This window comes from Misgurnus anguillicaudatus, chromosome 14 (genome assembly GCF_027580225.2).
Source record: "Misgurnus anguillicaudatus chromosome 14, ASM2758022v2, whole genome shotgun sequence".
NCBI classification, from domain to species: Eukaryota; Metazoa; Chordata; class Actinopteri; order Cypriniformes; family Cobitidae; genus Misgurnus; species Misgurnus anguillicaudatus.
The window spans coordinates 674,072-697,904 of NC_073350.2; the positions used below are offsets into that span (position 1 = coordinate 674,072).

Below are 23,833 nucleotides of genomic sequence, written 5' to 3' on the forward strand. Positions count from 1 at the left end.
AAACATGTCCAAACGCGCGCAAAGTTGCTCTCTTGCCTAGAAACCTTTACCAAACGAACGTCCATATCCTTATCTGATGCAGAAATGTTATAAAGAGGGCACACAGCGAGAGAACAGGCAAGCTTCTCTACGCAGCAGAGGCGGATGGTTGCGGCGTCTTCCCCGGGCTACTCTACCCAGCCGAAGCCCAGGCTCCGCCCTACTCCTCGGGCTTCTGTTCCTTCATCTGCCTGAGCTCTTTGCTCTATTGTGGCTCATAAAGGTGCAATGAACAGCGGATTAGAGCATCATGCTTGCGAAATCACCCTCTTCTATATCATATTGATTAACTTCCACTGTTATTGTAACAAAGTCTGACTCGCTCCACAACTTCTGTTTAGCTTAGCTTAGCATAAAGATGGCGGCTGATCGTTTTTTTTCCGTCTGTGTTCGTATATTTTCGTAAGTCTCACCCACTGATCTGTAATTGGTCTGAAGCGTGAGTGGGTCCCACCCATAGCCCCCACCTTGGAAAAATGAGGAATGAGTGTCTGTAGTCTTTCACACTCAATAGAGATACAGGATTTCCTTCTTTCAATGACGCAAAATTATGATTTTTACATCATTGAAAGAAGGAAGTGCCTCACTGAAATCAGTATTTCTCCCCTCTGAGGGGAAACTGAGTGAATGATGCACGACCATTCAAAAACATGACTGGGGTTCTAACGGTACAACGCTTAATGCAAATGGGTGAAGTTTCCCTTTAAGATGGTAAGTGACTTTCAATACAGCAAATTTGTCTCATAGGCCTATTTACTAACAAATGGAGAAAAATCTTAATATTCAAAGGGGGTGTACTCATTTATGCTGAGCACTGTATATGTTTTTTTATAACATTATAAATTACGTGTTGAATTTGAAAAGCTCTTCATATTAATTGTGCATCTTATGTAGATTGCGCTCGTATAATGGAGTATACTTGACGACAGACTTTCTGTATCACCTCCTTTTAAAAAGGTGCCATATGATCTAATCTTGTTTACATGAAATAAGCAGGTTTAATCTTACGGACCGGTTGCTATGACAGCAACTCTGGGATGAGCTTCAAAGAATCAAATAATCCAAGACCAAGCCAAATCGTCAACAATCAAACCCAGCTAACCGAGTAACCCACATAAGAAGAACGAACCCCTGGACTGCATAAAACTAAGCTGACCTGTATCAAAGCTGCCTAAAAGACTAGTGAAGTACAAACAAAACTAAAGCATTGTGGTTACTATCTATTATTTTTAAAGAGCTTATGCTCTCCATGCTCTGAATGAATCACTGCTCTCAATATCCACTGTAATCAAATATGCCTAAATATAGAGACATAGATAGCTGATTAATTCAACATTAATACAAATGATTCAGACCGGTGGAGGGGGGATTCTTTGTTCTTATTCATCCAGTAGTGTTTGGTTTCTAGGGTGCTTTACATGCTTTCCAAGGCATTGACTGATACCTGCTAAGGTAAAAACGATGGCAAAAGGTTTATTCAAAAGCATTAGTAAAAACATATATAAATCAGCAAAATTATGTATGATCATGGCTGTGCCTACCATTGAGGTCCCTGAGGTCAGGACCTCTGTCATTTTCTGACACTCGTCTTATTTGACTCAAAGTCAGCGTTCGTTAGGCTTCTTGTGACGCCGCGCAGACTCATCGGCATGTGACGTCTTAGCACTGCGAGACAGATTTAACCCCCAGGGGTCCAAAAACGCGGGGACGCGTTTTGACGTGTTTTCTCCTTATCATAGCAGAACCAACTTAAAATACTCCATCATTAATAATCAAACACTTACGTGTTTGACATCATTTGAAACTCTAAAGCAGGGGTCGGCAAGTAACTTTGGCCGCGGGCCAATATTTTTTTTAGCCAGTAGATGGCGGGCCAACTGTTGTTGGCACACTTACGTCTTATTTTGAATTAGCCTAGTATAGGCTATCTGATCTTTTGTCAAAAAAAACATTGTCTTTATTTCCTATTTAAAAGACGAAAGACGGCATTAAAAATTGATAAAAACATGGTAATGGGTCTGTGTATCATTCGTTCAATCGTTTTTTTTTTTTCAAATTAAAAACAAAAATGAAAAAATTAACCACCACGGGTTTTCTGATTGTGTGCTCAGATAAAAAAATTAATTACTGGATTAGACATTTTTTTTATTTAACTCCTTTATAGGCATAATATATCAATGAAATCATTTTAAACAGATCAAGTAGGGGAGAGCGGGGTATGTTGTCACACTTTTCACACTGTCTAACATTTACTGAGCACCATACATCAAAATGGTATAAATCTCATACCAAATGAAAGAAGGAAGTCTTGGGCACATATGTTGTATTCATAACATCTTTATATCTTATCTCATTACAGAGTTGTAGACTGTTGAATAGTGACTGTGCACTTGTGACAATTTGACCCATCGGAGGGTAAGTTGTCACACTAGGGCGGGTAAGTTGTCACACTAGATTATCTAAAAATAAGAACACAACTACTTAATTGTGAATATTGATTTTAATTTTTAAACTCAAACCAAACTGGAAATATAAACATCCGTGCCTGGAGAATCTGGAAAAACAATTATTTCAATCCAAATAATGCACATTTCAATTAAGTGGCAAGACCACTTTACTTTGAACTTTGGTTCAAATGTTCTATGGCTTTCACATAAAACCAGATAACTGAATGGAACGCTGCAGATAACTTGCTTAACTTAACATGTTTAACCTCTGAACAAAACAGATGCCCTGTATGACTAATAGGACTCATCTCCAGAATCACAATTCTGACACACATAAATTGCCTGGCCTGAGGTGCAAGCATCATGGGCCCAATTGTTGCATTTTACACATTTTACCCAGGTCTCCTTTGGACGACTCTTTGAAAATGGCTCTACACAGACGAGGCAGAAGCACTCTTCATCATCTGATGATGACTCTTGCATGATTTTTCTTCTTTTAGCTGCCTTGTTTTTCATAGGTCCAGATTTCTGCTTCCCTTTCTTTTGAAACAGCTTTTTGCTAGATTGAGGCTTATTCTTTTCTATATCATGTTTTCTGAGCATGTTCGATGTGTTTGTTTGTACAGGGGCAAGTTGTCAGATGTGACGACTTGCCCCAAAGTCATTGAGACAACTTGCCCCATACTTACTTGTGTGCTAATGTTGTCTAAATCTCAAGTTTAGCTCATCATATCACTTTAGCCAAAGTATCAAAAGACACTTTACGGTCTCCTCTATTTTGTGCAAAATAATCATTTTAAACATTCACACCTAACAAAGTTGTATTGCATAAAATGTAAAGTGATTTTTTTTTACTTTTTAAGCAGAAAAATAAGAAAATTGTGCTAACCTCAGATTACAGTGATCTTGACCACATGTGAACAGGAAGTTCACTATAGAAGAAGAAGTCACATAAAGTGGCTATTTGATTTTTGAGATAGAGCCTCTAGTGTTGGAGTTATTAACAGTGTGACAACTTACCCGTGTGACAACTTACCCCGCTCTCCCCTACTATAGTGGTAATATTACAGGCATTTATGCTCTCATGAAATACTCTTACAGTCCAACTTTTGAACTATTTCCTTTTTTATTAATATTTAACCGGGACACACACATACACACCTAAGGTTTAAGGAGGTCTCCGGTGGACTTTTTTTTGTCCAGCTCCGACAAGGTTCTATTCATAGATTCATTTGTGTTCACCCGCTTTATTTCCCGACCTGACTAACACGGTCTCACACCCATGGCGTCAATATCTGACGACACCTGACCATGCGTCAACATGCTGACGCGGAGGGCATACCCCCCGCGCCACTCCCCGACGAACTGGGGACCTCAATACCACCAGGTACGCGAAATTAAACAGTTGTCGCCTGGCATTGGGGTTAGGGTTAGGTTTGGGTAGGGATGTCATTATGTAAATCTAACCCTAAACCGACGTGAAAATGGTAGAAAATGGTAAGAAAATAGGAAAGAGAATGCAACGGACCTAATAGTATTGAAGTCCCCAGCTCGTCAAAAAATGACGCGAAAGGTATACCCTCCGCGCCAACACATTGACGCATGGTCAAGTGTCGTCAAATATTGACGCCATGGGGTGAGACTGGGTTGACCTGACGGGTCCGCAAAACTTAACGTCACGTATCGTTTCCAGAATCTCACATTCAAATGTCTCTAACGAAAAGAGACAGATAATTTTAAATGTTATACAAAAATTGTGTTCGTGCCAATAAAAATATTATTTTAACATTGTATTCATTGTATTTATAATGAAATATAAATAATAAATTAAATAGGACAAAGCCTCTCACTCAAATTTCTCACCATCATAAACTGAGTTGGTTGCGGAGTTGCTGTTTAAATTGCTGAACATCCTCCTTTGCCAAATTTATAACGTTTTAAACGGAGGTAAAGATCAAAGAACTATGCGTTAGGAAAATTAATAATGGCTTTATTTTAATAGACATGTAAAACCATATTTTGGCGGATTACTTTCATTTTTTTAACGAATTTACCTGCCCATTTAGTCTTAATAATTAACGGTAAACGAACTTGACTTGCTGTTTTCGAAGGCAGGTCGAACCTTAGGTCGGGCTCGAGCCCCAAGTTCAAGTAGCAGAACACAACAGTATTCCTTTCAAATCTACTTTAAAAGTGTATTAGTTAAAATATTACTGCAGTAAAAGAGTTTATTTTTTATCATATTTTGTAGTGGTTTCTAAAAGCCAGCAATTACTTTTCAGTAATTTGCAATGTCACGGAGTTTAACGTCTTCACGCGTGATGAATTGACATGATTTACGAGGTAAATTTGCAAATGATTCTTGAAGTCATACCTCTGCAATTATTTGATCGTTTGTGTTTTAGAAGTATGCTCAAACTCTAATGACTGTTATGATCGCGGATGCGCTGGTAGAGAAAGAGACCGAGAAAAAGCGGCCCGTTAAGATAGCTATTATACGCATTTTTTTCAGGACATTCTTGCTATTTGTCAGTGTAGCAATAAATAATAATAATAATAATAATAATAATATACGCGAATAAATAATAATGAAAAAAGTTCAAAAGTCGGACTGTAAGCGAATGAGACTTACAGGAAAGCATGGTTGCTATTCAAACCCTTATTAAAACCCTGATCTGTTTAAGTTTATTTCATTGGTATATGTCTGCTAAGGTGTTCAATTAAAATTTGTCCGAACCCGTTTTCATTCCTTTTTTTATTTTTGATCTGAGCGCACATTCAGAAAACGAGTCGTGTGATTTTAGTTAAGGAAATAAATAATAGAAAAACAAGTCGTTTTTCTTAATTTTCTTTTTGATTTTGATTTGAAAAAACGAATGAAGGAATGAATGATACACGGGACCATTTTTGTAAACTGTTATTGTAAAATAAAAAAGTCTGATTAAAAAAAAATTAAAAAGCGGACTTCAAATTAATCCGGCGGGCCAGAAAATATTGCTGGCGGGCCACTTTTGGCCCGCGGGCCGCCAGTTGCCGACCCCTGCTCTAAAGGTTCCTCTTTAATTAGTGTACATTCACAATAACAACAGATCTTTGTGTTTTTGTCAAATAAAGAAAATAAACAGGGTGCTCATTCAGACATTTCTGTCTCCGCCAGCTGTCTCTCAAATCACGTTACAAAAATTAGTTGAAACTCCGCGAATACTTGTCACACAAACATAATACACATATCCAAAGAAAGCCTGAAATGTCTACTTTTAAACAAGCTAATTATTATCAAAAACAATTATTTCCTGTTTATATAATCTGCATTGAAGTAAAGAGAGTACCGTTTTTCCTAGCTGAGCTCATTATCTCTAATGCGGTCACGCCCACACGCTGTTGACATGGTAATGAAGAGACGAGCTGTTCAAACCAGCAAAGTGTAATGTTTGATATTTAAAGACTTTAGCGCATGTTTGGATTATTAACTTTATACACACACGTGAGGAATATCTTCATTTATGTCTGGACATTGAGGAAGAGAAGCGTTTATCTTTAACGTTACCTAAGAAGAAGAACAATGGAAGGCGCAATGGAGGCGGATATATTCCTGAAGAAACTGTAAGTCATTTGTCTTCATTTATATTTGCTACCATGTAATATGTTATGGCTTGTGCAGTTCAGCCTTCATAAGCAACCTCAACAGACTGCACGCTTAGGATTGAAAAACGTTCGCATTGTTTACAAACGAGTAACTTACGCGTGATCACGTAATGGCGGATTTCATTGTTTGCTGTACAGTGTTAGACACAGTTATTCACTTTCGTATCCTTCATGGCAACTTTGAGTAATGCTGCACTGGGGGAATCTGCTGTAATATGATATTGTTTACATGCAACGCATTCCATACATTGCGCTTTACACGCGACACCGTTTTATTATGAGCTCCGCGTTGTTTACACGGAGACTCGCCTTTTTTTTAATTATAAATTTACCTTGGCCAGTCTACCTAGGTGTGTGAAATACATCAATCACGTGACTAAATGGTGGTGCAGTGGTAGTGCGTTAGGCCGCCACGTGGTAGACCCGGGTTTGAAACCCGCCTAGGCCAAGTTTTTTTTATACAGTATATTGAGTATATTGAGTTTAGGCGACCACCGTTACAAGTGCTATCATTTACCATGCATGAGTTCAGTTATGTATGTAAGGGTATTTCTGTGGACAATTTATGCTAACAGCTGTTCATAACTCTCTTACAGGTCTGCATCCCTCTCATCAGTAAACTATGAAGTGGAAAAACATATTCACACTCTTTGGACATAAAGTTGTATGGTAACATGAGCCACATGAAGTTTACAGCTCTGTTGTTTATCAGTTTCTTATAAAAGTTAAGTTTTTGAATAGGGTCCTACTGACCTTAATTTCTATTTTGATTATATTGTTAACTTCTTAATAAACCTCAAACAAACATGTTCATTTGTCCTCACATTCTTTACTGTAGTTCCCTCCTCCCTCATTATGCAGATCATTATGCAGCTCATTATGCGAGCCTTTGTTTGCTAGCTGTCAATCAATCCTTCTCGCATACGGCCCCTCTAAACAAAAAGTGTCTTACAATTTCTAAATCAATATACTGGTTTATGTGAATGAGTAGGCAGGATGATTTTCACATCATTTTAAAGAAAAAACTCTAGACTACTAGATTCTGTTTAGGAAAGTCTTGTTAAAACATGTTTAGTATGGGTTTTGCGGACTTATATCAGTGACTTAAAATTTTAGCTTTTTTAAAAACCACGCATAAACCCTTTTCTCTCAAAAATACAAACATGTACATACATGTAGCTCATATAATATTTTAGCCCAGTTTGTGCTGAACACAGTGGTATGAGACACTTGCCATTATTATGTTTTAAAGCAACTGAAAAAAGACCAAATGTAAGAGCATGTCAGAACCTCTGACAGTGTCCCAAAATGGTCGGACCCCAGAGGGTTAACAGTGAATGACGCGTGGTGTACGCTTGAAGGCTAAGCAACCAACTGCACTGAAACTCAGGAAATAAGAACACACTGGAAGTAATCCACCGATCTAAAACACAGGATCGAGGATCCTGGACAGAGGTAAGACTCCGGATGTCGGCGATTGAACCTGGGGTGAGAGCAAAGAGGCTGAGACAAACAACAGCAGGCAGGATCTACCTGGACTGGGAGCGAGACGGTAACCAACCAGAAAACAATGAGCGCGTGACGAAGGACAAAACAGAAGGCTAAAAAAAGACCAGAAGGAATAGGACACATCTAGGAAACAATCAGAGAAACGAGTGGGAGGGGCGAGTGCACACCTGTGGACAAAAGCTAATTCAGATGGAACCCTTTCATCGGATTCCTGTGATGGAAAGAGGGGAGGTTGATAACCGATGGATAGTTCAAACGGGGACATATTAGTAGAAGCGTCAGGAAGAAAATTATGTGAATACTCAACCCACGGGAGCTGTTGGCACCAAGAATTCTGATATTGTGACGACAGACAGCGAAGCATTTATGCTCTCATGAAATACTCTTACAGTCCAACTTTTGAACTATTTCCTTTTTTTATTAATATTTAACCGGGACACACACATACACACCTAAGGTTTAAGGAGGTCTCCGGTGGACTTTTTTTTGTCCAGCTCCGACAAGGTTCTATTCATAGATTCATTTGTGTTCACCCGCTTTATTTCCCGACCTGACGGGTCCGCAAAACTTAACGTCACGTTTCGTTTCCAGAATCTCACATTCAAATGTCTCTAACGAAAAGAGACAGATAATTTTAAATGTTATACAAAAATTGTGTTCGTGCCAATAAAAATATTATTTTAACATTGTATTCATTGTATTTATAATGAAATATAAATAATAAATTAAATAGGACAAAGCCTCTCACTCAAATTTCTCACCATCATAAACTGAGTTGGTTGCGGAGTTGCTGTTTAAATTGCTGAACATCCTCCTTTGCCAAATTTATAACGTTTTAAACGGAGGTAAAGATCAAAGAACTATGCGTTAGGAAAATTAATAATGGCTTTATTTTAATAGACATGTAAAACCATATTTTGGCGGATTACTTTCATTTTTTTAACGAATTTACCTGCCCATTTAGTCTTAATAATTAACGGTAAACGAACTTGACTTGCTGTTTTCGAAGGCAGGTCGAACCTTAGGTCGGGCTCGAGCCCCAAGTTCAAGTAGCAGAACACAACAGTATTCCTTTCAAATCTACTTTAAAAGTGTATTAGTTAAAATATTACTGCAGTAAAAGAGTTTATTTTTATCATATTTTGTAGTGGTTTCTAAAAGCCAGCAATTACTTTTCAGTAATTTGCAATGTCACGGAGTTTAACGTCTTCACGCGTGATGAATTGACATGATTTACGAGGTAAATTTGCAAATGATTCTTGAAGTCATACCTCTGCAATTATTTGATCGATTGTGTTTTAGAAGTATGCTCAAACTCTAATGACAGTTATGATCGCGGATGCGCTGGTAGAGAAAGAGAACGAGAAAAAGCGGCCCGTTAAGATAGCTATTATACGCATTTTTTTCAGGACATTCTTGCTATTTGTCAGTGTAGCAATAAATAATAATAATAATAATAATAATAATATACGCGAATAAATAATAATGAAAAAAGTTCAAAAGTCGGACTGTAAGCGAATGAGACTTACAGGAAAGCATGGTTGCTATTCAAACCCTTATTAAAACCCTGATCTGTTTAAGTTTATTTCATTGGTATATGTCTGCTAAGGTGTTCAATTAAAATTTGTCCGAACCCGTTTTCATTCATTTTTTTATTTTTGATCTGAGCGCACATTCAGAAAACGAGTCGTTTGATTTTAGTTCAGGAAATAAATAATAGAAAAACAAGTCGTTTTTCTTTATTTTCTTTTTGGTTTTGATTTGAAAAAACGAATGAAGGAATGATACACGGGAACATTTTTGTAAACTGTTATTGTAAAATAAAAAAGTCTGATTAAAAAAAAATTAAAAAACGGACTTCAAATTAATCCGGCGGGCCAGAAAATATTGCTGGCGGGCCACTTTTGGCCCGCGGGCCGCCAGTTGCCGACCCCTGCTCTAAAGGTTCCTCTTTAATTAGTGTACATTCACAATAACAACAGATCTTTGTGTTTTTGTCAAATAAAGAAAATAAACAGGGTGCTCATTCAGACATTTCTGTCTCCGCCAGCTGTCTCTCAAATCACGTTACAAAAATTAGTTGAAACTCCGCGAATACTTGTCACACAAACATAATACACATATCCAAAGAAAGCCTGAAATGTCTACTTTTAAACAAGCTAATTATTATCAAAAACAATTATTTCCTGTTTATATAATCTGCATTGAAGTAAAGAGAGTACCGTTTTTCCTAGCTGAGCTCATTATCTCTAATGCGGTCACGCCCACACGCTGTTGACATGGTAATGAAGAGACGAGCTGTTCAAACCAGCAAAGTGTAATGTTTGATATTTAAAGACTTTAGCGCATGTTTGGATTATTAACTTTATACACACACGTGAGGAATATCTTCATTTATGTCTGGACATTGAGGAAGAGAAGCGTTTATCTTTAACGTTACCTAAGAAGAAGAACAATGGAAGGCGCAATGGAGGCGGATATATTCCTGAAGAAACTGTAAGTCATTTGTCTTCATTTATATTTGCTACCATGTAATATGTTATGGCTTGTGCAGTTCAGCCTTCATAAGCAACCTCAACAGACTGCACGCTTAGGATTGAAAAACGTTCGCATTGTTTACAAACGAGTAACTTACGCGTGATCACGTAATGGCGGATTTCATTGTTTGCTGTACAGTGTTAGACACAGTTATTCACTTTCGTATCCTTCATGGCAACTTTGAGTAATGCTGCACTGGGGGAATCTGCTGTAATATGATATTGTTTACATGCAACGCATTCCATACATTGCGCTTTACACGCGACACCGTTTTATTATGAGCTCCGCGTTGTTTACACGGAGACTCGCCTTTTTTTTAATTATAAATTTACCTTGGCCAGTCTACCTAGGTGTGTGAAATACATCAATCACGTGACTAAATGGTGGTGCAGTGGTAGTGCGTTAGGCCGCCACGTGGTAGACCCGGGTTTGAAACCCGCCTAGGCCAAGTTTTTTTTATACAGTATATTGAGTATATTGAGTTTAGGCGACCACCGTTACAAGTGCTATCATTTACCATGCATGAGTTCAGTTATGTATGTAAGGGTATTTCTGTGGACAATTTATGCTAACAGCTGTTCATAACTCTCTTACAGGTCTGCATCCCTCTCATCAGTAAACTATGAAGTGGAAAAACATATTCACACTCTTTGGACATAAAGTTGTATGGTAACATGAGCCACATGAAGTTTACAGCTCTGTTGTTTATCAGTTTCTTATAAAAGTTAAGTTTTTGAATAGGGTCCTACTGACCTTAATTTCTATTTTGATTATATTGTTAACTTCTTAATAAACCTCAAACAAACATGTTCATTTGTCCTCACATTCTTTACTGTAGTTCCCTCCTCCCTCATTATGCAGATCATTATGCAGCTCATTATGCGAGCCTTTGTTTGCTAGCTGTCAATCAATCCTTCTCGCATACGGCCCCTCTAAACAAAAAGTGTCTTACAATTTCTAAATCAATATACTGGTTTATGTGAATGAGTAGGCAGGATGATTTTCACATCATTTTAAAGAAAAAACTCTAGACTACTAGATTCTGTTTAGGAAAGTCTTGTTAAAACATGTTTAGTATGGGTTTTGCGGACTTATATCAGTGACTTAAAATTTTAGCTTTTTTAAAAACCACGCATAAACCCTTTTCTCTCAAAAATACAAACATGTACATACATGTAGCTCATATAATATTTTAGCCCAGTTTGTGCTGAACACAGTGGTATGAGACACTTGCCATTATTATGTTTTAAAGCAACTGAAAAAAGACCAAATGTAAGAGCATGTCAGAACCTCTGACAGTGTCCCAAAATGGTCGGACCCCAGAGGGTTAACAGTGAATGACGCGTGGTGTACGCTTGAAGGCTAAGCAACCAACTGCACTGAAACTCAGGAAATAAGAACACACTGGAAGTAATCCACCGATCTAAAACACAGGATCGAGGATCCTGGACAGAGGTAAGACTCCGGATGTCGGCGATTGAACCTGGGGTGAGAGCAAAGAGGCTGAGACAAACAACAGCAGGCAGGATCTACCTGGACTGGGAGCGAGACGGTAACCAACCAGAAAACAATGAGCGCGTGACGAAGGACAAAACAGAAGGCTAAAAAAAGACCAGAAGGAATAGGACACATCTAGGAAACAATCAGAGAAACGAGTGGGAGGGGCGAGTGCACACCTGTGGACAAAAGCTAATTCAGATGGAACCCTTTCATCGGATTCCTGTGATGGAAAGAGGGGAGGTTGATAACCGATGGATAGTTCAAACGGGGACATATTAGTAGAAGCGTCAGGAAGAAAATTATGTGAATACTCAACCCACGGGAGCTGTTGGCACCAAGAATTCTGATATTGTGACGACAGACAGCGAAGCGTTTGACCGAGATCCTGAGTAGTCCGTTCACATTGCCCATTGGTCTGCGGATGATAACCAGAAGACAAGCTGGCAGTGGTGCCAATCTGTCTACAAAACTCCTGCCAGAACCGGGAGATAAACTGAGGACCCCTATCTAAAACCACATTAGTCGGAAGACCATGTAAACGAAAAACGTGGTTGATCAGAACCTGAGCCATCTCCTTGGCAGAAGGAAGTTTAGGTAAGGGAATAAAATGAACCACTTTGGAGAAGCGATCCACAACAGTCAAAACGACAGTGTTACCATCAGATGCCGGTAAGCCGGTAACAAAATCAAGGGCTATATGTGACCAGGGGCGGGAAGGGATGGTCAAAGAATTGAGCAGACCAGCAGGAGGCTGATTAGATGCTTTGCTACGAGCACACGTAGAACAGGCTAATACAAACTGTCTGACGTCCGTAGACATAGAAGGCCACCAAAAATGTTGACAGACGGCAGCCAACGTTCTCCGAATAACTGGATGGCCAACAAATCTGGATTCATGGCCCCACCGGATGACATCGGAACGTAAACACTCAGGAACCCATAGACAACCCGTTGGGCACCCCTCCGGCTTTTCCCCCTCTCGGCCGGCCTCTCTCACCCGCTGCTCGATCCCCCAGACGAGGGCACCGACCAACGAGCCTGCCTAGATGTTAACCTTCTGGCTGAACGGATATATTCTAAATTTTTATGATCCATCCAGACCAGAAAGCGCTCTGAGGTTCCCTCCAACCAGTGACGCCACTCACCCAGCGTGAGTCTAACCGCCAGCAGCTCCCTATTGTCTATGATGTACTTTCCCGTCAACGGACGACCGCTGTGATAAAACGGCGCCTACCCCAACATCAGAAGCATCTACTTCCCTTATAAATTGATTAGCCGGGTCAGGAATACAGAGGACAGGAGCAGAAATGAAACAGGACTTTAATTCATCAAAGGACTCCTGAGCCTCTTTATTCCAGCGGAAATACACTGTAGAGAAAGTGTGAGCAGTAAGAGGTTTAGCGATCTGACCAAAGTATCTGATAAAACGCAATTAAAAATTGGCAAACCCCAGAAATCGCTGAAGCTCTTTACGAGTGTCGGAACTGGCCATTCGGCGACCGCTTTAACTTTAGCGGGATCAGGACGAATCTCTCCCTCAGGAATAACGAAACCCAGAAACGAAACTGACTCCCTGTGGAACTCGCACTTCTCTGCCTTAACAAAAAGTTGGTTCTCTAAAAGCCGTTGTATCCAGCAATGCCTGTGAATTAAAATCAAAGTGGTTATACTTTAAAATAACAGGCAATAAGGTGCGGCTTATAGGAGACTCAAAGGATGAAACGCCCATTACGCGTCTAAATGGTTGGTTAGCTCCGTAAGCCAATCTGAGAGAAGGCGGAAATCTCTGGAGGCTGCATTCAGTAGTGAGGAATGACGAACAATGACTGGCCCCTGCTGGTTAAGTGCAGTCTGCACAGGGTCCAAACCCTCTACGCTCGACTCCATTTCTGACGCGCTCAATGCGAGATACGTTAAATGTTTTTTTTTAAAAACACACAAAGTTTGAAGGGATACGCTTGAAGACAAAGCACCCAACAAACACCAGAGAGATAGCGTAGTGCTATAGTCACAAATTATCGAGTCCACAATCCACTGGGAAAAGCCACACACGGCACCGCTGAAGAAGTCAAACAGTAGCGAAGAGATCCACCCACATCCGATGACGAAACACTTGAGGAAGCCGAAGACAGCTGGTGTATGCTTAAAGGCTAAGCAACCAACTGCACTGGAACTCAGGAAACAAGAACACACTGGAAATAATCCACCGACCTAAAACACAGGATCGAGAATCCTGGACAGAGGTAAGACTCCGGATATCGGCGATGAACCTGGGGCGAGAGCAGAGAGGGTGAGACAAACAACAGCGGGCAGGATCTACCTGGACTGGGGGCGAGACAGTAACCAACCGGAAAATAATGAGCGCATAACGAAGGACAAAACGGAAGGCTATAAAAAGACCAAAAGGAATAGGACACGTCTAGGAAACAATCAGAGAAACGAGTGGGAGGAGCGAGTGCACACGTGAGGAACCAACACCAACAAAGGTAAACAAACAGACACACATATACACTGCCGATCACCCAGGTGTCATGACATAAACTACTGATTATGTCTTAATAGAATTTAAACATTTTATTTCATTCAGTCTTAAAGCCTATAAAACAGTACCTGTTGAAGTCATTAAAGTTAATTAATTAGCAAAAGAAGAGAAAATCACTCACTTCGTAAAAAAGATTAATCCATATTTACTTTTTTTTTAATCCTTAATGTTGAGCTCTGCTCTTTGAAGTTAAGATTTATTATGATTTCCTGAACAACTTTTACCAAATTTACTGCAGTTAACATGAAGCCTTTTGCTTAATTAACAGACAGTAAATCAAATGTGAGAAGTTTAAAAATCAGCCATGTTTATATCTTACAGTTAGTATAATGCGCATGCATGGCAAGAGGAATATTTGTCTAATGTGAAGTAATTAGTAATCATAGATTCATTTTTGCTTTTTTAATAATTACATTTTTTTCTTTCATGAGATATGGACCCCCTAAAGGACCCTTGGCCACCCCGTTTGTAAAATTCTAGATATACCACTGCATTTTCTAATGTTGTATTTCAGCATATTAAGTGTATAATTAAGTGTGTGCATATTGTAAATGAATTTAATAAACTAATTCTTGGTAGCCTTCTGGTAATTCACTAAAATTATCCTATATTTAGTTTGTTTACAGCCCAGTGTGGCCATGGTTAAATAATTATTAGATTATTCCTAATAACCAACACAAGTATTCTGCATACTGACATGGTTTGATATCTATAGTTATTTGATTCTTTGGTTTCTGATGTATAAAAATTCATATATGTATGCCCTAGAAAAATATATACAGTGGCAAGAAAAAGTATGTGAACCCCTAGGAACAAACTGGTCCTCCACAGCGATCCGCCACAAAATACTATCCGATCCCCATCTAGGCCACAACAACAAACAAACACAATGTGCACAAGCCCACAAGACACAAATAATTCCAGTTTCCCGTGTCCTCCCCTGGAAACACCCACCAAACATTCACAGCGCTGGAGGAAAATGCAAGCGAGCACATGGACTGATTACTTTATTGAAAGCTTTTTTTGTCAGAAGGTGGCAAACTGGAGTCCAATTAATAAAATGTGTTTAAATGTGTGGTTTAGTGCATAAAGATATCTGATCAAGAGATGTTGCACTCCATAAGGCTGAAAAGGGATACAAAACAATCTCAAAATGTTTAGACCTCCATCAGTCTACACTAGGGTTGCCAACCGTTCCGTATAATACGGAATCGTCCCGTATTTGACACATAAAATTCTTGTTCCGTATTGAACTGATACGGAACGCAGTTTGTTGCGTATTTTATGAAAATTAATTCAGTGCAAATACATGACAGACACATATAGCTTATAATATGTCAGCCATGAACGAAGACCGCGTCATTTGTATAAGAAAACCCAGACGGTGTGGTAATTTCTCCTTCTGTTTGTCTATGATCAGCGTAGCGTTTTTAACATCTTGCAGCCCCATCAGGGAATGCCCTTTTAATTGTTGTTTCAGTCATTGGGATGTCACGTATCATAGCAACAATGACGACAAGTGACAACAGTGGGAAATGTAAAAATGACTGCTTCAGACCAGCTGGCGAAAACGAAACGAGCACAAAAATATATAATTGAATGGGAAAATGACTACCCGTGGCTGAAATGCGTGAGGGACAATGAATACAAGGCCAATTGTACCATATGCCGTCGCGTTTTTTCTGTTTGTCACGGCGGAGTGTGTGATATAAAGTAGCACGCATGAGGAGATAATCACAAGAGGAGCGAGTGGCTGCGGGCACAGGATGGTGCAATGTCAAGGTTCATTGTCCGTCAGTCGTCTCCAGAGGCTCATATGGTATGTAATTATGTGGATTTTTAAAACTCAAATATAGTTGATAAGAAAGTGATTATATTGAAAGAGATAGTACAGGTTTAGCCCAACAAAATATTTCACATCTATGTGGTTCAGTCTTGTATACTTATTAGGCATACTTTGCTATTCATTAAATATTTAGGCCTAAGAAGTTGTATGAAATATATTTATCTAAATTTATTAATTAGTTTCCACTATTTTCACCAGAAGTCTTTATTGCAGGGGTAATTGTTTTCAAAATTCTCTTCCGTGGGGGCATGTCAGAAAGTTGGCAACCCTAGTCTACACAAATTGTCTATAAATGGAGACAGTTAAATACTGTGGCCCTGTTTATATTAGAGCATTTGCGTTTTAAAATGGCATTTTAAAATGAAAACGATCCTTGTTTATACTAGCATTTTAAAAAGAATCTTCATCCACACTATACACCACCATAAATGCATGAAACATGACCAATCACATTACTGGGCATGCACATAAGAGTGTAACATAACTTATTACTCTAATAATAGCTTACATTGGCGCGTTTATGGAGCCTAGGGGTGTGCGCGATATTGACAAAAATTCATACCTGGGTCCTTTGCTGGCAACTATAACAGACACTATTTTTGAACCTATAAAAAGGTCTTTATGATTTAAAAAAAAGCATTCAAGTGAACAGTACTAAACGAACTTGAAGCAAAAATAAATTTCAGCAAATGCAAACTTCAATCAAACATGGTAAGAGGTGAAGTATTGCTTTAGCCTACAGAAATGCTTATTGCATTAATTTTTAAAAGTGTGCGAGGTCCGTGCACGTCCTCTGCTAGCAACACAGAAATAGCTAAAAGCGCAAGCGGCTAAACGAGCATTAAAAATTAATGGCGTTGAGTTTATTGTTTTTATTAATTTATATTCACAAAACTTATCAACAAAACATTGATAAAAATTAAGAGATAAATTATCTGAAATGAAATTCATTTTAAAGTAGAAAACAAAACTTAAATTAAACTGGAAAATAATGTCTGACCCATTACAATTCTCCCTTCATATTGGCCTTTACAACCCCTATATGGCGTTTAAATTTCAGTGTATCTTTCGTAATAAGCTAACTAAATTTAAACAAAACATAAACAAATTACAACAATTTTCAAACCCAACAATACTCAAACATAAATATAAAACAGACATTATCTATATTATCTACATGTTAAAACAATCTGATATAGCGTTTATAATAGCTGGTTGGAAGATGTTTACTATTTTTGGCAAAACCTCCGTTGCAAACTTCCATTTACATGAATAAAATGAATTTAATTTGAAAATGATGCGCTGTCACGTTAACATCAGCTGTTCGTTTACATAAGACTCCGTCTATGTTCATTTACACTCAGAGCAACGTCTGAGTTCTCAAACTAAAACAGGGTCTGCAGCGTTTGCGAATGAATCTGTTTATGAGGGTCGAAAACGGTGACGTAGTGTAGATGAAAGGCGTAAACGTAGCAAAAGTAACGCGTTTTAAAGGATAAATGCATTAATGTAAACATAGTCTGTAGCTACCCTTCCTAGAAGTGGGCGCACAGTCAAGATGACTCCTAAGACACCATGCAGAATACTCAATGAAGTAAAGAAGAACCCACGAGTAACAGCTAAAGGCTTGAAGACATAATTGGAACGAGCACACAGCTCTGTTCCTGAGTCTACCATACGCAAGTCTTTGGAAAGGCACGGTGTCTATGACAATACACCACGGAGGAAGCCACTGCCCTCCCGAAAAACATTGCTGTGAGCCTGAAGTTTGCAAAAGAGCACCTTGGCAAACCCCAGTGCTACTGAAAAATATGGTAACACTTTACAATAAGGTTTATTAGTTAACATTAGTTAACTACATTAATTAACATGAACTAATAATGAACTGCACTTATACAGCATTTATTCATCTTTGTTAATGTTAATTTCAACAATTACTAATACTTTTATTAAAATTTTGTTAATGTTAGTTAATGCACTGTGAACTAACATGAACAAGCAAATAAAGCTTTATTTATATGAACTAACGTTAACAAAGATTAATAAATACTGTAACAAATGCATTGCTCATAGTTTGTTCATGTTAGTTAATACATTAACTAATATTAACTAATGAACCTTATTGTAAAGTGTTACCAAAAATATTTTATGGATTGATGAAACAAAAGTTGAATTTTTTGGGAAAAATGTTATGGCGCAAACATATTTGTGTTCGGCTTACCAACATCAAAACTTCATCCCAACAGTGAAGTATGGTGGAGGGAACATCATGATTTGGGCTTGCTTTGCTGCCTCATGGCCTGGACCACTTGCCATCATCGAGGGTAAAATAAATTATTAAGTTAAAAAAAATCCTACAGGATAATGTCAGGGTGGCTGTCCACCAGTTGAAGCTCAGTAGAAGTTAGTTGATGCAACAGGACAATGACCTTAAGCATTGTAGTAAATCCACTACAGACTGGCTTAAGAAAAACAAAAAGTCAAAGCCCAGACCTTAACCTGTGGAATGACCTCAAGAGTGCGGTTTACACCAGACATCCTACAAATGTGTCTGAGTTAAAGCGGTTTTGTAAAGGGGAATGAGCAAAAATTGCTTCTGAACGATCAGGTCTGATTCAGAACTACTGAAAGCGCTTGCTTGAAGTATTTGCAGCCAAATGAGGCTCAACAAGCTGTTAAATCCAAGGGTTCAATTACATTTTCCTCCAGCAATATGAATGTTTAATGGGGGTTCTCAAAAAAGACACAAGAAACTAGAATTATTTCTGTGTTGTCACCTTATGCGAATTGTGTTTGTCTATTGTTGTGAACTAGATGAGGATCAGATCACATTTTATGGCAAATCACAGTAGAAAACCAGTTTATTCCTAGGGGTTCACATGCTTTTTCTTGCCACTGTATATCGACCTCGGTATTTCTAAAATCCTGCAGACGGCCCTGTGTATGATACTTTAAAATAAGCTCAGAATGGATTAACACTGCTGTCTGCTGGAGAGTGTAAGAGATACTGATCCATCAGCCAATCACATGCAATCAAGCCAATTCTTTCTCTAACCTGAAATTGTTGTTCAGATTTTTTTGTGTGGTGGTAGTGGAAAGATGGGACAATTCCACATTTAATGGGTTAATGGACTGCCCACTACTGACTGTGGACTAACCTTTAGTAAAGTGTTGCATATTTTGAGCAATACAGTGCAGTGAGCAGTACAATAGTGATGCCTTATAAAAGCAGTAACCCTATGTCCTCCTCCTAGCTAAGGTGAGATACAGTTATTTTATCTCTATACCATATCTTTGTTTGTGCCTAGACATGTGCTGGCAAATTTAACATATTCAGAAATCATCAGTATGAGACTATACAGAGAATCCATTATGTGAGGCATGCAAATGTCAGTGAAAATTATAGCTCATGGCCTATATGCAGAACAGAAGATGAGTCAGCTTTGAGTGTATAAAAGAGGTACAACTATAGAACCTTCTATGAGTTGCTGTTGCTGCCCACCATAGTGTGGATAAAGGGCTCTTACAGTTTTTCCAATTGCTAACACACAATTTTGCAAACTAGTCTGGTTTTATCAAAAAACTTAACACAATTTACAAAACCACACACCCAATTAGCAAAATACCACATATATCCTGCAAAATGAAGCACTCCAACCTAAACTACATATTACATTATCAAAACCAAACTTTGACACAAATTGGAACACACTTCATTCATATTACAAGATTTTTGTCTAAGGCATAAAAAAAATAAGTTTGGTTCTGGTTGGTTGTCAGTTTAGGTGATGGGTCGGTAGGGATTTTATTTTATTTTTATTTTTTTCAGTGGCAGCAAGGGATAGGTAGGAAATTGTTACATTTTTAAATTGAATAGCGGATATATGAGGTGACTTTGGCTATATTGCGTGTTTGTCTCACGCAGCGCAGCACGTCTCCACGGATTATCTCTTTTGTCATAATCAGGATTTGACATGAACTTTTTTGCTCACCAGCCAAAGTGGCTAGTTTTTCAAAGTTACTAGCCACTCAGCATTTTCACTGGCCAAATTTTTGTTGCTGGTAAAATCAATTTTATATGATTAAACTTGACTTTGGCATCCTAAAATGACTTTAATTCGAGCAAATTTACTTGCTAAATTAGATGCAGACTGAATTTCAAATGCAGTCTGACTACCCAAATTAAGACAACATTTATTAGCTGGTATATAGCTGGTATATCAGTATAGATCATATCATATATTTAGGTGCATGAAAAACATGCTAGTAAGTAAGGCATAAATAGATTAACTTTGAATGAATATATTAAAAGTAGAGCAGGGGTGTAGAAGATACACTAATTCTAAACTGAAAAGATAAACACAAAAACCATCGACAACCACTTTAAATATTTATTAACAACAGCAGTAAATACTGTCAAGAAATGTACATTAATTTTACTGTCAGCTAGTTTATGCATTTGTATTTTATAAGCTTGATCATGGTTACTGATAAAAGTGATTTAAGACTTTTTAATGACAAATGTTGAGAGGGCATTATTGTAACATTAAAATGATGCGCAAACCTCTCAGCTGGCGGGTTTTCTTTGATTTCGTGTGCATTTAGGTATGCGCTGAATTTCTCTTCGCTCTTGCCCTGAGAGTTTGCACGCAATTTATATCTAATCAATCACTTCCATGCAATTGTTTTATCTTTCCCGAAGTGTGTATGCGCTCAGACTGCGTCCTCTTGTGCATTCGCAAATCCATCAGCTCTTGCGCGCTCTCTGGAAGGTGACGCTTTGGTCCGCAACGCCCCGCTGATCGCGTGCGCGTCTCTCAACAAACGGTCTCTTTGCGTTGCGCTAGGTGCAGAGTGCTCATGGAAGTTGTCGCATTGCGTATTGTTTATCATTTCGCATAACTTTTAAGAAAACTACAATTAAAAAATTATATTCAACCTGGCAAAGTGGCTAGTGGGATTGGCTGTCTTACCCGCCACGGCCGAAATATACCCGCATTTGGCGGGTGTTAATGTCAAGCCCTGGTCATAATACCATAAATTCAAATATTATAATTCACTTTCTGACCGCAAAAATGAGCCTTGGTTTGTCCTCTCTGGAAGAGAAAAGCCCACTTGCATATCGTTGTTCAGCTCGTCTTTTTTGGTCTGTAAATTACAACTTAAGATTAAGCAAAAGATTACGTTGCTGTGCACGAAAAAGCATCTCGAATGCACACCAAAAGTTACCAGTGCTTTTGTAAGTGACGACAACGATGTGTGAACGATTGTGTTAACGACCGTATAGCTGCCTTGTTTTTAGCATTGATAGAGGACGTTGCATCGCGTGCTTTACAAAAACGGCGCTGTACTAAAAGGTAAATTATAGTTCGCCTCAAAGTTTTTGTGTATTTATTTAATGTGTATTATTTCTTTCCCAAGCTCATAAAATAAATTTGGGTCGCACATAAATTGGCAGGGTCGGTCGGAAACCGGAACCAAACAATTTTTTTTTCTTATGCCTAACCAACTACACACAGTTGGGCATAATGAAAAGTGCACTTTTCTTTAGTATGCTTTGCCATAATACTAAAATACTGTATGTATTAGATTGTTCACATGCACAAAAATATTTGCAGATACACACACATGCTGTTGAATTTTTTGTATTTTTCACCAAACAAGTCACAACGCCTCGTCCACATCACAGGCAATATATTCCCTTGCCAGACATCGAGGGAAGAAGCGCCTTGAGCGCCTTATCCATCCCTAAATTGCACCAACAACAATCTCATCACATGCCTCTTCTATAGCCTGCAAAAGAGGCATGCGCACAAAGGGCTGCTGGTCATATACCTTTCATATAACTCTTCTATGGGTTTCATATATTGCTAGTATGGGGGGAGGTATTGCACTATAAATGTTTGGTAGTCAGCAAACCAGTTTTGGACTGGGGCTGCACTATGAAAGCTCACGCTGTGCCGTACTACAACATACCGGCTTCTTTGGTCTACATCATTCATACACTCTGATGGTATGAGAATGTTGTGGAGTCTTTCTAGAAATGTGAGAATATAGGCTGTGTTGTATGGTCCAAGGTTGGCATGACGGTGGAGGACACCATCCATATTGGAAGTGGCAGCACACGTTGGGATGTTCCCACCACGTTAGCCAGGAACATCTATAGTGGCTCTGTGGCCAATGACGTTCCTGTGGTCTTTTCTAGTGCTTACATCCTGATTGAAGTGTTAACAATTAACCATTCAGGTGTTTGGGCAGGTGGCACATATATTGGACATTTAGCTTGTGTAGTGTCATTTTGAATGGTAGTGTTTTGAAAAGGCAAACATGTGACTTTATGTCAGATTGTTGTGTCTTGTGCAGAGAACCGTGTTCAGTGCATTTAAAAAGTGCCATTGTGAATTGCAAAATATGTGTAAAGCAGAAAATGTCCTCATAATGTTTATTTTAGATTTCAGACATTTAAATACACATAAGCACTGGTAAAACAATAGCCTATAGTTTGTAAAATACACCCTGATGTCTGTGGAAAGCAGCAATACAAATCTATTTAAATAAGATAATAATTTGCAAATAATAAATAAAAATTATTTTCAAATAATAATATTTTGCCGACGCGTGTTATTCATATCAGACAAACACAGTGGAAGCAACTATAAAGTTTACTCTGTTATTATAAAGGTTACAATTATACCTGTTTGAAAGACGAGGATGCGCACCTGTCAAGCAGCTATTACATAACAGAGCGAGGCCAGAGACAAACGTGCAGGAAATAATAGGCTATATGGAATAATTTGTGCATCTTTGAATAACTGTAAGAATACATTTCCTTTAAATATCATTTTTGTCATATAAAGCTTAATATGACAAAAATATAATAATGTTTTATCCACTTTTATTTAAACTTGCGGTTAACAGTGTGTTTGGCGCGTTTAGCCTACCTCAGAGTTTATTTCAGTAATTTTGCTGTTTTTCCGGTAATAATAATACAATTTACATGTCAATCCTGCTTCCTTCTCTGTTTATTAATTTTATTATGCTGTTATGTTAAGTTATAGTAGTGGATATTTATATGAGACGTCCATTGCCGGTATATAAATTCTCTCGTCTAATAATCAAATCATATGCGGAATATTTAAAGTTTTTAGAAATAATGTAGTTAGGATATTTATTGCAGACGTTTATTGCCGTTGAATACTCTCGTCTATGGACATAGGCTATATAATGTGGTATACTGCACAGTTACCCTGCTAATTTTAATTTATATGTGGAGATAAATAAACCTTTGCAAATCTGCTGATTTGATCCATTCATGTCCTGACCACCAGGCTAGAAATTTTAAACATTCTTAATCCACACTTACTAGCAGGGCTTGCCATTAACACCCGCCATGGATTTGCAAATGCACAAGAGGACGCAGTCTGAGCGCATAAACACTTCGGAAAAGATAAAACAAGTGCATGGAAGTGATTGAAGAGATATAAATTGCGTGCGGAGAGAAATTCATAGCGCATACCTGAATGCACACGAAATCAAAGGAAACCCGCCAGCTAAGAGGTTCGAGCATCATTTTAATGTAGGCTACTTTGGACAACAATAATTCCCTCTTGACATTTGTCATTAAAAGTCTTAAATCACTTTTAACAGAAACCATGATCAAGCATATAAAATACAATCTGCATAAACAAGTTGAGAGTAAAATCATATACATTTCTTGACAGTATTTACTGCTGTTAATAAATATTTAAAGTGGTTGTCGAGGGGTTT

The 23,833-nt window shown here is 38.3% G+C and overlaps 1 protein-coding gene and 1 long non-coding RNA gene across 4 annotated transcripts in view; both read right to left on the reverse strand.

Moving 5' to 3' along the window:
* Positions 1 to 23,833, reverse strand: part of phactr3b (phosphatase and actin regulator 3b) — a 362,484-nt gene that overhangs the window by 328,143 nt on the left and 10,508 nt on the right. The window lies entirely within an intron of this gene.
* On the reverse strand, positions 2,525 to 5,151 carry LOC141369425 (uncharacterized). The gene is made up of 2 exons (XR_012373087.1): positions 4,139 to 5,151; positions 2,525 to 3,745 (listed from the first exon to the last, which is right to left on the reverse strand). It is a non-coding gene; the product is annotated as an uncharacterized lncRNA (long non-coding RNA).